Here is a 12,637-nt window from a genome sequence, read left to right as displayed (position 1 = left end):
AGTGCTCCGCAGTGCTCCCAGTGCTCCCCACTGCTCCCAGTGCTCCCACTGCTCCCAGTGCTCCCCAGTGCTCCCAGTGCTCCCCACTGCTCCCAGTGCTCCCACTGCTCCCAGTGCTCCCCAGTGCTCCCACTGCTCCCCAGTGCTCCCAGTGCTCCCAGTGCTCCCCACTGCTCCCAGTGCTCCCACTGCTCCCAGTGCTCCCCAGTGCTCCCACTGCTCCCCAGTGCTCCCAGTGCTCCCCCGTGCTCCCAGTGCTCCTCACTGCTCCCAGTGCTCCCCAGTGCTCCCAGTGCTCCTCACTGCTCCCCAGTGCTCCCACTGCTCCCAGTGCTCCCCACTGCTCCCCAGTGCTCCCAGTGCTCCCACTGCTCCCAGTGCTCCCCAGTGCTCCCCAGTGCTCCCAGTGCTCCCACTGCTCCCCAGTGCTCCCAGTGCTCCCACTGCTCCCACTGCTCCCAGTGCTCCCAGTGCTCCCACTGCTCCCCAGTGCTCCCAGTGCTCCCAGTGCTCCCACTGCTCCCCACTGCTCCCCACTGCTCGCACTGCTCCCACTGCTCCCACTGCTCCCCACTGCTCCCACTGCTCCCCACTGCTCCCATTGTTCCCAGTGCTCCCAGTGCTCCCCACTGCTCCCCAGTGCTCCCAGTGCTCCCACTGCTCCCAGTGCTCCCCAGTGCTCCCAGTGCTCCCACTGCTCCCCAGTGCTCCCAGTGCTCCCCAGTGCTCCCACTGCTCCCAGTGCTCCCAGTGCTCCCAGTGCTCCCACTGCTCCCCAGTGCCCCCACTGCTCCCACTGCTCCCACTGCTCCCACTGTTCCCCAGTGCTCCCACTGCTCCCAGTGCTCCCAGTGCTCCCAGTGCTCCCACTGCTCCCACTGCTCCCCAGTGCTCCCACTGCTCCCAGTGCTCCCAGTGCTCCCAGTGCTCCCACTGCTCCCAGTGCTCCCAGTGCTCCCAGTGCTCCCAGTGCTCCCACTGCTCCCACTGCTCCCACTGCTCCCCACTGCTCCCAGCGCTCCCAGTGCCCCTGCCGTGTGTGGGCCCCTCTGCAGCTCGCTGTGCCCTGCTGCCCGTGCTGGACACTGCACACCCAGGGCCGATGGAGGGGAGCCCGTGGGCTGCCACAGTGAGCTGAGTAGCTGGTGTTTGTGGTACACCAAACCACTGGGCATAAATCACATCTCTTCAGACATGAACAGCCTCGCCACTTCATAGGAGCCCTGTGATTATTATTAGTTCGACAAGAGCCTGTTCTGCCCCCTGGGATGGCAGCCCTGGGGTGGGTGTGAGCAGGAAGGGGGGCCACGCTGGCTGTGCCACCAGGGTGTCTCTGGCCAGCTGTGGGTGAGCTCTGCCCTGCCCTCGGGCTCCCAGCCCTTTCCCACCCTGGCCGTGTTTTCTGGCTGCCATAACCACTAGGCTCTGCTGCCAGGGACAGCCCTGGTGCTGGCACGCCAGGGCCCAGCTGGACCCATCTTTGAGTCCACCTCACACAGCCCAGCCTGCACTGGACCCCTGAGGGGAGATGCCTTCACTCGAATCCCGTGGGAAAACCTCCCCCAAAATGGCTTGTGGTCTGCCAGGGTTCTCCAGATCCTCCCAAAACATCCCAGGCTTTCTTCAACCTCAGACACCAACCCAGTGGAGACAAGGTACTTCTGTGCAGGCACTGGCACCCACCCAAGTGGCTGAACATGAGGCCATACAGCTCAGGGACACCTTTGCTGTGTCCCCCAAAGGGCAGGAGGTGTTCCCCACTGGCAGCACAGAGCTCCCTGCCAGGTAAGTGATGCACCTTGCACATGGGCCAGATGGTGAAGGGAAAAGGTATCATGCCCTTAATTGCTGTAACACAGGGCTTGAACTGTGAAAGCACAGCTTAAAAGGTAAGACACCAACTTTTCAGCACATCCTTAAAATGTAGCTTTTCCCTCTGAATAAATCTGCAAATTTTCTGACAGCACAACAGCTTAAACAAGGTGGTGTCTGGCAATGGAGGAGGTTCTGGGAGGGCAGCTGTGAACCAGGATGGAGGCACAGGAAGCACAGGGGACTGCATGCAACTGGCAGAGGAGAGGGAGCACTGGGATGGAACAGGATCTGGCAAAGCAACATGCTGGGAATACTGGTGTTCATCAGTAAGCAAAAGTGACCAATGCTAGGATGAGCACAAAGCTGTAGTCATTAGATGTCTAGGGTTTGCTGTGATCTTAGGGACCAGGGTGGAAAGAAATGGGAAAAGTTTAAGGAAACTGTTGAAAAGTAAGATACTGTTTAGAATACTTGTTGAGATAGAAGAAATGCTTACCCAAAAAAATATTGTGGAGTCTTACGTCAGAGGTAAGATCTCACCATCTCTTTTAAATAACTCCTGAAGAGCTCTGACACAGAATAGGCTCAATGTGAATTTGTTACAAGAGCTAAGTCAGTGGTAATGCACTTTAAGTTGAAGTTCAGCTATTCTTTTGGATATCTTTCCCAGCACTATCTCCTCTTGATCAACCATAATTCCTGGTGATTACAGCTGGAGAAGGAGACCTGCTATACCAATTCCACATAAATTTAAATGTCAAAGTTTAAATCCTGGAGCAACAGTTGTCTCCTGATCTTCTACATTGTGCTTGTACTGAGACTTACTGCAGATTTCACTCTTGCTCTCTCAGAGGGTGTGGGAACCCCTGTTGTGCTGAATGGAAGATGGGCACAGAAGTATGTCCTGCACAGGTTTATAAATGCTGTGCCTTTATTCTGGAAGCAGAATTTGCTCAATTCCACTAGGTGGATCTATTGAGAACATTGTTCATTCTTTAATGTAAAAAGTGTCTTTCACTTAAGAAGAAAAAAATATAAATTCTTTATTACCTCTTTACTCAGCTCCTTATGTTCTAAAAAACCACAAAAGTGATCATCTTTATCCACAGAAAGCTCTAAAGCCATGTATGAGTCTGTCAGTCCATAATACATTGAAGTACTTTTTCTCTTCATTGCAGTTTTGCCTTTATTTTGCAAAGGAAATGAGTCAGTGCTGTGAGAGGGAGATGCACCTCCACCGTGACCTGGCTTTAGATGCTGCTTCTATTGCATTTCTTCATGATGTCCATTTTGTACTCTCATTTGATCCTTTCCTTGTGGCTGTGATTTGATGAATTTTTGCAATGAATGACTTTATCACAAAAAGTGGCCAACATAGGCTCCCGATTTTAGTGTCTGCTTTTAGCTGACCCATGCAAGTTGTCTGTAATGCCAGGCTCAATGATAGTTGACTACTATATTGAGGATATGGATTTATCTCCTAAAAATGCCCAACTTTTTACAGATTCTGATTATCTTGACCCTGTGATGATGGTGAGTACAATCTTGGTTGATAGAATCTATAAAGAGATATTTATTTTGGTCATGGCTCCTGGGAAATAGACAGCCTGCTCTCAAGCGGGTTCTGCCTCTACTCTCTTTTGAAAGCTGGGACCTCAGAGTCCCTTTACCAAGAAGCTTTCTCAGAATCTGTGCCACTGGGAAAACTTCCATCTACCTTGTCAGCTTGCTGGGGTTCTGCCCAGGAAACCTCTGTGTTTGCAACAGGGATTTCAAAATGCTTTTCCCATTTTCCCTGTGAGAGTGTTTTATTTATGTCTTCTTGAACCATGCTTCAGCAACTTTCTTGCTGGCTGACTTGTGTTTTCACTGGCTCAGACTGCCATGTAGATCGCACCACCTGTTCCACAGTTTGCTGAAACATTTAGTGCAAGTTTTCTGAAATGCTTTATCTGAAGTCCCTGCTATTGGATGATTTCTTTTATGTGCCTTTCCTTATCAATATTAAAGACCTGATGTTCTGTTCTTCCTTGGAGAAGAGACCCCCTCCTAAAGGCATTAAGCTTTCAATGGGCTTCTTCAGCCTTTGTTGAAAGAATGCCCAGTTGCTTATCACCTCTCTTTAGGAAGAAAATGCTGATCACACTTTTTAAGAACAAAGGCAGGATTATTCCATGGTCCTTCCTTATAAAGCAAAGAACCTATAATTATTTAAATATATAAAGCTAATATTTCTCCCCCACACATTGTGTAAATCATTGTATGACCAGTTGTCTTTTGCTACTGTCTTTTGCTTTCCTGTACAAAGTCTCAAAATACTCCTCTGACCTGGACTTTTGTTGGACTCATCAAACTTGAGGAGATTTGGGATATTCTCCCCTCTTATGTCCATCTGTCTGAAATGAGATCTTCCAGAAGGCTGTCATTCCACAAAGGTAGAAATCATGGTGAAAGATAATGTTTCCTGGAACTAAGCTTTCATTTTAAAAGTTTGACAAGTCTGTAGCTGATAGCTTTTCCTCCCTGAGAAGGTGCCCACTGTGCTCTAAGGCAGTGCAAGAGCCTTGCAGAGCAGGGCACACAATGTACATCTCCTGATCTTTCCCTCTGTCCTCTGTATACAGAGCTTTTATCTTGTTTTGAAGAGGCAGAGTATTCCTGCCCACTCATGGAGGAGGCACAGAAAGGAATACAACCAACCAAAGAAGATGGAGAAGCAGCTAAGGACAGTTGAGAGCACATAAAGTCTTTGAAGGGAAAAGACCTTTTCCTGGATGTAATAAAAGGATAAATGAACAGCACTGAAAAATGGGGAGAAACAGGAAGGAATATGGGGGGATCTACAGAAGTGCTGGTGGTGCCTGAGAATACTCTGAATTCAGAGACATATTGGAGCAAACTATCCCTGAGCTCAAATCTGAGATTTTCTGAATGCCAGCTAACCAGTATTCATTGCTTAGGTGCTAGAGCCTGTCACTGTGTCAATAAAATGAGGAGATCTCTTGTCCAGCATGCACTGAGTTCATGGATCTACAGTGTCTCTTCATGGTCCACTTGGGCCATCCCAGCCCAAATAATGATGTCTGTGAGGTGCTGAAGACAGTTTGATCAGTCTCAGTAAGAGAATCCTCCCTTGACAGCACCTCTACCTGCAGGTAGTAGCCCTGCTCTTCTAGATTTTGAGAAGAGCTTGACATTTTCTTCCTGTAGATTTGAGCTAGAGGATCAACTGGACCATCCAACAGACTTTAAAAAAAAAAAAAGAAAAAAAAAAGTAAACTTGATTGATGATTCACCAGTGTTGGACTACTGCTCTGCCCTCATCTCAGTGAGGGTTTAGTACCTAATCTCAGTTTCCTGGGAGATGGTTCTTAATCTTTGTCCACTTGAAAGTTTCTGGAGGGAAATTCTTTTTCCCTCCAGAACAGAAAGAGAAGAAATATTTGAATTTCTGCAAAGATCAGAGTCAAAGCCCTCATGTTCATGCTTGTTTTCACTCAAGTTGTTGTTTCTAAATGAGCATCATGCACTTACTCCAGAGGAACAGGAAATCCCAGTTAGATGTCTCAAGCTCCTCTGCTGTCAGTTGCTGTTTCACCTATCTCTAGTCAATATTCTTATCTTTGTCTCAGGAAAAAGAACCATGGGGTTTTCCTGAGTTCTCATTTCTTCTGTAACTCTTTGTGCAGTACTCTGAAATCTCCTGTCTGTTGCTGATTCCAGGTACTTGATTTGGCCCCTGCCTCTGAAATGCCATCCCCTCCTATGTGGTTTGTTTTATGTAGCCCTAGGTCATGGAAATCCTAAGGTGAAATCTGATATTTTTTAAAAAAGGTATAGCTCATTCTTTTATGAGACTGCTAATAATGTTCAGCCTTGACAGGGTTAAAAGGCAACATCCATTTCCCCATTATCTTGTTTAAAAAGTGCCTTTTTTAAAGTCCATATGGCGACTTCCTTTCGACCTGCTTTCCCATCCTCGTCTCTTTGTCAGGGCTGTCACTTATAAAGAATCACTTGACTTACAATAACAAGTTCAAAAGAAGACAGAATATAATCAGTTGATCCACGAAGAATTGAAATAAAGAACACCCCCACTGCTCCAGTTATCATTCCCATAGAGATAGTGATATTATTGATGTGATTGCTATGCTAATTTCTATAGAAAAAACTTGTATTTTGGAATTTGTTCAAAGAGAATTTCAGACACATCAAATTGGAAAATGCAGAGTGAATTCCTAAACTTTTTCGTATAGGCATGGGAATCTTTTTTTTTTTTTTTTTTTAAACGTTGAATAGCTCTGAACAACTATTTATAAACTTAATTTCAAATACCAATTGGAAAAATGTCACTAATTTTTCAGTTATTATAGAAAGTTATGCACTGTAGTTCTAGGGAAAAAAAAGTCCTATTGTACCTTTAGGGTTATTAATATCGCCCCCATAACCTGTACAAGTGGGATTGGACCACAGACTTCAGAAACAGAGGCTAGGGATTATAAAAGATGGGCACGTTTAAGTCCAGTGTTTAGGAAGAGCTAATTAATCTATACCCCTTCCTCTGCAATTCCATAGTCCCTCTGGGAATTGCCACAAACATAAACTTTTTTTTTTTTTCTCGTGGATTCCTATTTTAACTAGAAGGTTTCAGCTTGTGATGTTATGCTTTTTATGTAGTAAACTGATTTAAAATGTATGCCAGTCATCTTCAGGGAACTCATTTCAGTCAAGATGAAACTAGTCTTACCTGAATCAATGTTTTAAGTGTCCCTGTGGCTCGGCATTTTGAATAATCAATCTGTCTCCATCGCTTCTTAATCATGCGCATCACAGTCTTTTTTATTTGTCAACCCTTTCGGATCCTGGTTTTTTGTTATTAACATGCCCCTAATGTCACATGCAAGCCTTTTCTTTAAAACAAGCTGCTCATTGGTGTATTTTGATACTTTTTATTATTACTAAATCTTTTTTCCCATAATTACACCACAATCATTATATAATCCCATAACAAAGAGTCTATTGAGGCACCATGCTTTTGTCAACTATGGGACACAGAATCCATAATTGCATTATTCAGCTTCTCCCCCCCCCCCTTCTGCTTTGTAGAAACACAACCTATTTCACCAGTCACATTTGCACCTTGTTTGCTTGGTTATATATTATTTACTAAATCGTTGCCCTGCGGATAAACCGTGTAAAGTTGCTTTAAAAAAGTTATTTGTTTGATAATTAAGTCCTGAAAACCCATCGTTTAATGATTATTCCGAACCCATAAGGCAGAGAACCTCCATGACGTTTTTCTCTAAGTTTAATTACCGTATGCTAATTTCCTTGCCTACTACGTGATTAATTAAAATCATATTTTCATAATCATTTGGCACTAGTATTGTTTTAGAATTATCATGATCCCCTAAATAGTGTATGTAAATAAAGTCGGCTCTAATGGAAAGAATCAAAATGCAACGCTGAGGACCTTTATGTGTTTGTATGCATGCGATTGGCAACATAACTGGCTTATTTACATTAAATACGCCACAAGGTTACAGTGCAGATCAACGTCACTTTATCGCTGATTACTTCTCTTAAACGCCGGAGCGGTGACTGATGCTCCGGTCCCCCTGTCCGCCAAGGTTTCCCCGGGAGTTTTTTTTTTTTAGGAGAAACAGACTTTGCATAGTTTCGGGAGCAGGTAAGAAGGGCGCTTTGTGGAGCCCGGCGCTGCCCCCGGGGGCTCGGCGGGGCTGGCGGGGCGCGGGCAGGGCCGGCGGGCGCGGGCGCGGGGGCTGCGCGGGCGCGGGGGCTGCGCGGGGCGCGGGCAGCGGCGCTGGCCGGGGGGCTGCGGAGCGGCGCGGGCTCCTCGGGGTGTTTACACGCGCTCAAGGTCACGACCAAGCTGCGCCGTGTTAAATGGTTTCTTAGTTGCTAGACAGGGAGAAAAAATGGACGATCACAGACCATTCTTTGTAGATTATTATATCAAGGGTTCAGCTTTTGGCTCATCAAAGCTAAATGCCGCAAGACCTATCTAGTTGCTGTGAATTATGCCAAGACGACAATGGAGTGCTTTTTTAATGGTACAATGCATTTCACCTACCAGATAGGGGGAGTCCACGCTGAGAGATGGGGATGTCTTGTGATGTTGGGTGATCAGTATCAATGAAGGGGGTTATTCTGAAAAGAGACAGATTAAAATAAAGCGCTCTTTGCTCGGGATGTGCTGGAAGCAGTTGGGAGGGCTACCCGGAGCGGGCGGCCGCGGCAGCCCCGCGCCGCACTTTTCCCCCTCCGCACAAGAAAATGATCAAGTCAATCATGTGGACATGCTTCATTATTCATTGAACACAATCTTTTACAACGCTCCGTTTACGTGCGGGAGTTTCTTCTACGCTTTGCTTTAAATTTTAAGGTAAGAAAGACAAAGGTAAAAAGGGGGTTTTTGAGGATCCGGGAGGCTCCCGTGAGCCATCAAAGAGGCTCCAAAGTCAGTCCGGAGTATGTTTTTGGTTTTTATTTCTTTTTAATCATCGCAATGGGCCCTGCGTTTTCCACCGTGATTAAAAAAATACAGTATAATTAAATATCCATAGCAGTGACGTTTGCAAGCAGGGCTGTCAGGGGAAAAGCAGAAAATAATGAAAGGAGCGGAGAAGCCATTGAATGGCGCTATAGAACTTAGCCTGAAGAAAACCCTACGTTTTTCCTCTTTCTCTCTCGTTTCTTTTAAAACCGTTACTTTACAAAAAAGGAGCGGGCGGGCGAGGCGAGGGGAGGCGAGTGCCGGCGGCGGCCGCGGCGCTGCCCAGGGGCCGCCCGCCCGCCGGCCCCAGCCCGCACCGACCCTGCCCTTAACTTGCCCAGAAACTTTTTGTTTTAAAGGGTTGCTGCGGAGCAAACTTTGCTGAAGTGACTTTAAACGCGGGCCCCCCTTTCCTCCCTCCCTCCCCCGTTAGGATCCCAGCTAATCGTAGTGTAATTTGTAAACTCCCCCCCTCTTTTTTTTTTTTTTTTTTTTTAATCAAAGTTAGCTGATGCATACCATGTGTCAAACTTGTGAGATTCAAGTGCCTAAGAGACCTGCCATTTTGTGCTCTAATCGACCTCTTATGAATAGGAGCCGTGCATAATGCTGCGAGGAGCGTTGTGACATTCAAGTAGGCACTAAATGTCAGGCCAGGTCTCAGCCCTTTCGGGGGGAGCGGAGCGCGCCCGGCGGCGCTGCGGGGAGCGGGGAGGCACCTGCCAGCCCGCCGCCGGGGCTTTTGTCAGCGCCCGGAGAAAGTAACAGGTTAAGGAGGAAACTTAAATGGCAATCCCCGGCGGGGAGGGGGGAGCATCACCTTGCCGTGCGCGGAGGGCCGCGGGGGCGCCGCTCCCTGCGCGGGGCAGCGGCCTCGCTCTGCGGCGCGGGGGCTGCGCGGGAGGCGGGGGGGCACCGCGCCGGCGGCGGGATTAGCGGCAGGGGGGGAGGAAGGAGAGATTCTTTGATGCTGTGTAGGAAAGAATCCAGATTTTAATGCGCCCATCTGTTGCAGTTTTGCAAATAATTAATATATATGTGTGTATGTGTGTGTGTGAGAGAGAGAGAGGGGTTGGGGGAGCGCTGCCGCCTGTGAACTTCAACGCAAAATAAAAGGTCGCGAAGATTTATGCTGTTTATCGGAGGGTCCGCGGCTCCCGCGGGGCGGCTCGCACGGGCTCCATCCGAAAAGTTAGTTGCCGGCGTGCCCCGGCGCGGCGGCGGGGCCGGGGGCACGGTCCGGCCGCGGGTGCCGGCGCCCGGGGCGGGCGCGGCGGGGAGGGCTCCGGCCGCCGCCTGCCTGCGCGGCGGGCATTGTTTCGGGGTGCGTGCGGCGGATGTGGCCGTGGCTGATACAGTGTCGAGGCGGGGACGTGATTTGTCAGATCGCTCCGTTGGCGCTGGAGCGGCCGCCGGGCCGGGCCGGGCAGCGGCGGTGCGGTGCGGTGCGGTGCGGGCGCGGCGCTCCGCGGGCGCGGGGCAGGGGCGGGCGCGGGGCGCGGCTGCCCGGCCGCCCGCGGCGGGAGCGCTCCGCGGGGCTGTGCATTCCCTCGCCGCCCCCCGCCCCCCCGTGCAGTTTAAAATAAATCCAACAGGGGCCGTGTTTGCTGAGCTGATGTGCCCGGCTGATACAGATAGCGGCGGCTAGCCGCCCGCTTCTGTGGAAAAAGACTATTTTAAGTGTCATAATTAAGTTTAGAAGCCTTGTTTGGGCTCATTCACTGCTCGAAATAAAAAGGACTGTCTGCTTTTAGACCCTTTCTGAAGGGGTTGGCTAAGCGCCTCTGCACGTTCGCTTGGAGAAGAATGTTTTCTTTTCTAGTTTAATATTAGAAACTATATTTTTACTTGTTTAAACCGGATTTGATTTTTTGGAGATTTTTTTTTTCTCTCGTCCCCCCTTCCTATCGCTCAAATCTTTGTTCATTGTTCATTGACTGTGGAAGGCTGCTTAAATGTACGGAGAGAGGGGGGAGGCCCCCTCGGTGGTTTGATGTTGAAATAGTAAACCTGAATGAGGAGGGTGGCTGGAAAAGTGGACATTGCAGCTTTAATTAACTTCAAGATGCTTCAGCGAGGACCAGAGCGTAGTAGTGACGTTGCCTCATAAATCTGTCCAGTACAGTGCGTTGCATTGAACTATTACAGTATCACCATCATATTGAATATTCACTACCTATCCGGGAGCAGATTTGCATAATTGGATCTTTTTTAAATGAAACTTGTTTGCAAAAACCCAAACAAAACCAAAAAAACAAAAGCCCAAGTGAAAACCGCGGCGATCTGCATGATTATAAAGGGTTCAAACATATCCGAAAAGTAAGTGACCTGCATAAGTACATCAATAGGTTAAGTGCAAATAAGATGAGAAGTGCTTCTGAAAGCTGTACATTCCCTATGTGGTCTCTTGGGTTATTTCTCAATAGCGGGATTTTTTTGTAGCCTCAGGGGTTTTAGGTTTTCTGTCTGCTTTCATAACTTTTTCCCTCACAGTTATACAAGGTGAGGCTTTTGTACCATGCCTGTGTACCTGTAGTGATATTTTTAAAGAAAATAGATTAGCAGTTTGTAATTTGTGCTGTTTGGCTTGTATAATTACGGCTACTGTGGAAGGGAAATGTGTATTGCTGTTACCTTTCTGGTCATCGAATAGATCATCGCTAAATATGTCAGAATATTCAAAGATTGTTTGTGTATGTGTTTGTGTATGCTTAAAAATCGACTAAGTTATCTAAGCTGTTACTTCTTAAATCAGAGAGGCAACTGGCTTTTTAATGTGTGTATACCCCCTCCCCCCCCCCCCCATTTGTCGGAGGATGAAGATGACTGAAGTAATTAAAAATACCAGCAATTTTTAGAGTGAATTTGTAGCTTCTGTGTAAACCCCGTCCCCTCCTAACCGAGTGGCTTGCTTGCAATATTGCAGTTTTGGATCGGGCAGGTTTAGAAGTATTTTGTAAAATCAGATGCTGGTGTTTCAGATGCTGCGAGGGAAAGTTGTGGAGGGAAGGCAGCTGAGGGCTGGAAGTTGCCTGGTGGGGAAGGGGAGCAGCCATCGGTGGGGCGAGCCGGGCAGGAGCGCAAAGTCTGCGTGCAGCCCAAGCCTTGCCCCGGCTCTCCCCCCTCGCCCAAGGCTGCTTTAGTTATGATGTCATTCTGATAGTGGAGAGCAAATGTCTCCTGATTCTACCATTAAACGCCTGGCTGATTTGCCTGATAATGATAGCATTGACGTCCTGCTCCTTGACAAATGCAAGCCCTATGAGCCCTATGAATTAACTTTTTTCCCATAGCTGGGAGCCAGCTAGCTTTACGACTCATGAATGTAGCAGCACTTCTGTGACAGATTACTTTGAACCTCCTCAATTCTGCAACAAACCCCCTACTCTAAACACCACTTCTGTTAGGCTGCTAGAAGACCCCTGCACAGTTTGGGCCTGATTTGCAGGGCTGCTGAGCATTCATCACTTCCACTGACTTCAGATGGAGTTGTGGGTGCTCAGCAGCTTTGAAAATCAGGCCCTGTGTTCAGTCAACAGATGATGTATTTTTTTTGTTTGGTCGGTTTTTATTTTTTTCTTCTTGTTATTGTTTTTTAAGTTAGACAGTTCGAGAGGGCTCTATGATTTCTAGTCATTATAAAAATATTTGTAAATAGCTTGAGTTGTTTGTCCTAGTCTGGTCTGTTTTACCCTTTCTGTTATCCTTTTTCTAAAATTTTATTTTCAATTAATCTTCTAGTGGATGTGCTGTTAATCTTCATAAGAAAAGAATCATAAATGAGTTGTTTAAAGTTTTCAGAATGCTGTAGAAGGAGAATGTTTCCAGTTTGGTACCAAGTACTGAGAGATTCGATTGCTGTTTCAGAACATGCACTAGATGAGAGTCAGTACAGTTGATAAACCCTGTGACTGGGTGCACTTTCTCATGTCTGCTCTATCTTCAGATTTTGCTCCTGACTCTGAATTTCTATCCCTGCAGGTAAATGAGATTTAGTATGATGAGGTTTTTAAAGTGCCAGTGACTTAAACTTTGTTTTCATGTGCTGTTACGATGATGACAATTAACAACTACAGATGTAAGAAAGGTCAGCCTCCCTGTTACTTTTGCAGGGAATGAACAGGAAGTATTTGCAGGCAAAAGCTGTGTTTTCCTGATTCCTGAAGATACAAGTGCTGGAAACACTGTATTAAAATTCTTTTGATAAATTGGCTATGTCTTTATTAACGGAAAAGAAGAAAAAAGAATTGTTCTGTGAGCTTTTCGACTTCTGAACGTATTTAAGCTCTAATACTCAGCAAGTTG

The 12,637-nt window shown here is 47.3% G+C and overlaps 1 protein-coding gene and 1 long non-coding RNA gene across 19 annotated transcripts in view; one reads left to right on the top strand and one right to left on the bottom strand.

The window, feature by feature from the left end:
• LOC117001253 overlaps window positions 1–7,974 on the bottom strand; it is a 33,833-nt gene extending 25,859 nt beyond the window's left edge. Inside the window, exon 1 of the long non-coding RNA XR_004419002.1 lies at window positions 7,910–7,974. This is a non-coding gene — a long non-coding RNA (uncharacterized LOC117001253). The remainder of the gene's footprint in view (window positions 1–7,909) is intronic.
• Window positions 7,368–12,637, top strand: part of ZNF536 (zinc finger protein 536) — a 348,301-nt gene continuing 343,031 nt past the window's right edge. For 12 of the 18 annotated variants that reach the window (XM_033069425.2, XM_033069422.2, XM_033069428.2 and 9 more), the window contains exon 1: window positions 8,055–8,221. The gene's annotated coding sequence lies outside the window, so the exon portion shown is untranslated. Of the gene's footprint in view, window positions 7,505–8,054; window positions 8,222–8,946; window positions 8,967–9,081; window positions 9,101–10,259; window positions 10,652–12,637 lie in introns of those variants that run through there. The other 6 variants (XM_033069427.2, XM_033069416.2, XM_033069417.2 and 3 more) reach the window with 4 other exon arrangements.

This window comes from Catharus ustulatus, chromosome 11 (genome assembly GCF_009819885.2).
Source record: "Catharus ustulatus isolate bCatUst1 chromosome 11, bCatUst1.pri.v2, whole genome shotgun sequence".
Taxonomy (NCBI): Eukaryota; Metazoa; Chordata; class Aves; order Passeriformes; family Turdidae; genus Catharus; species Catharus ustulatus.
This window is presented reverse-complemented; position numbering and strand designations above follow the sequence as displayed.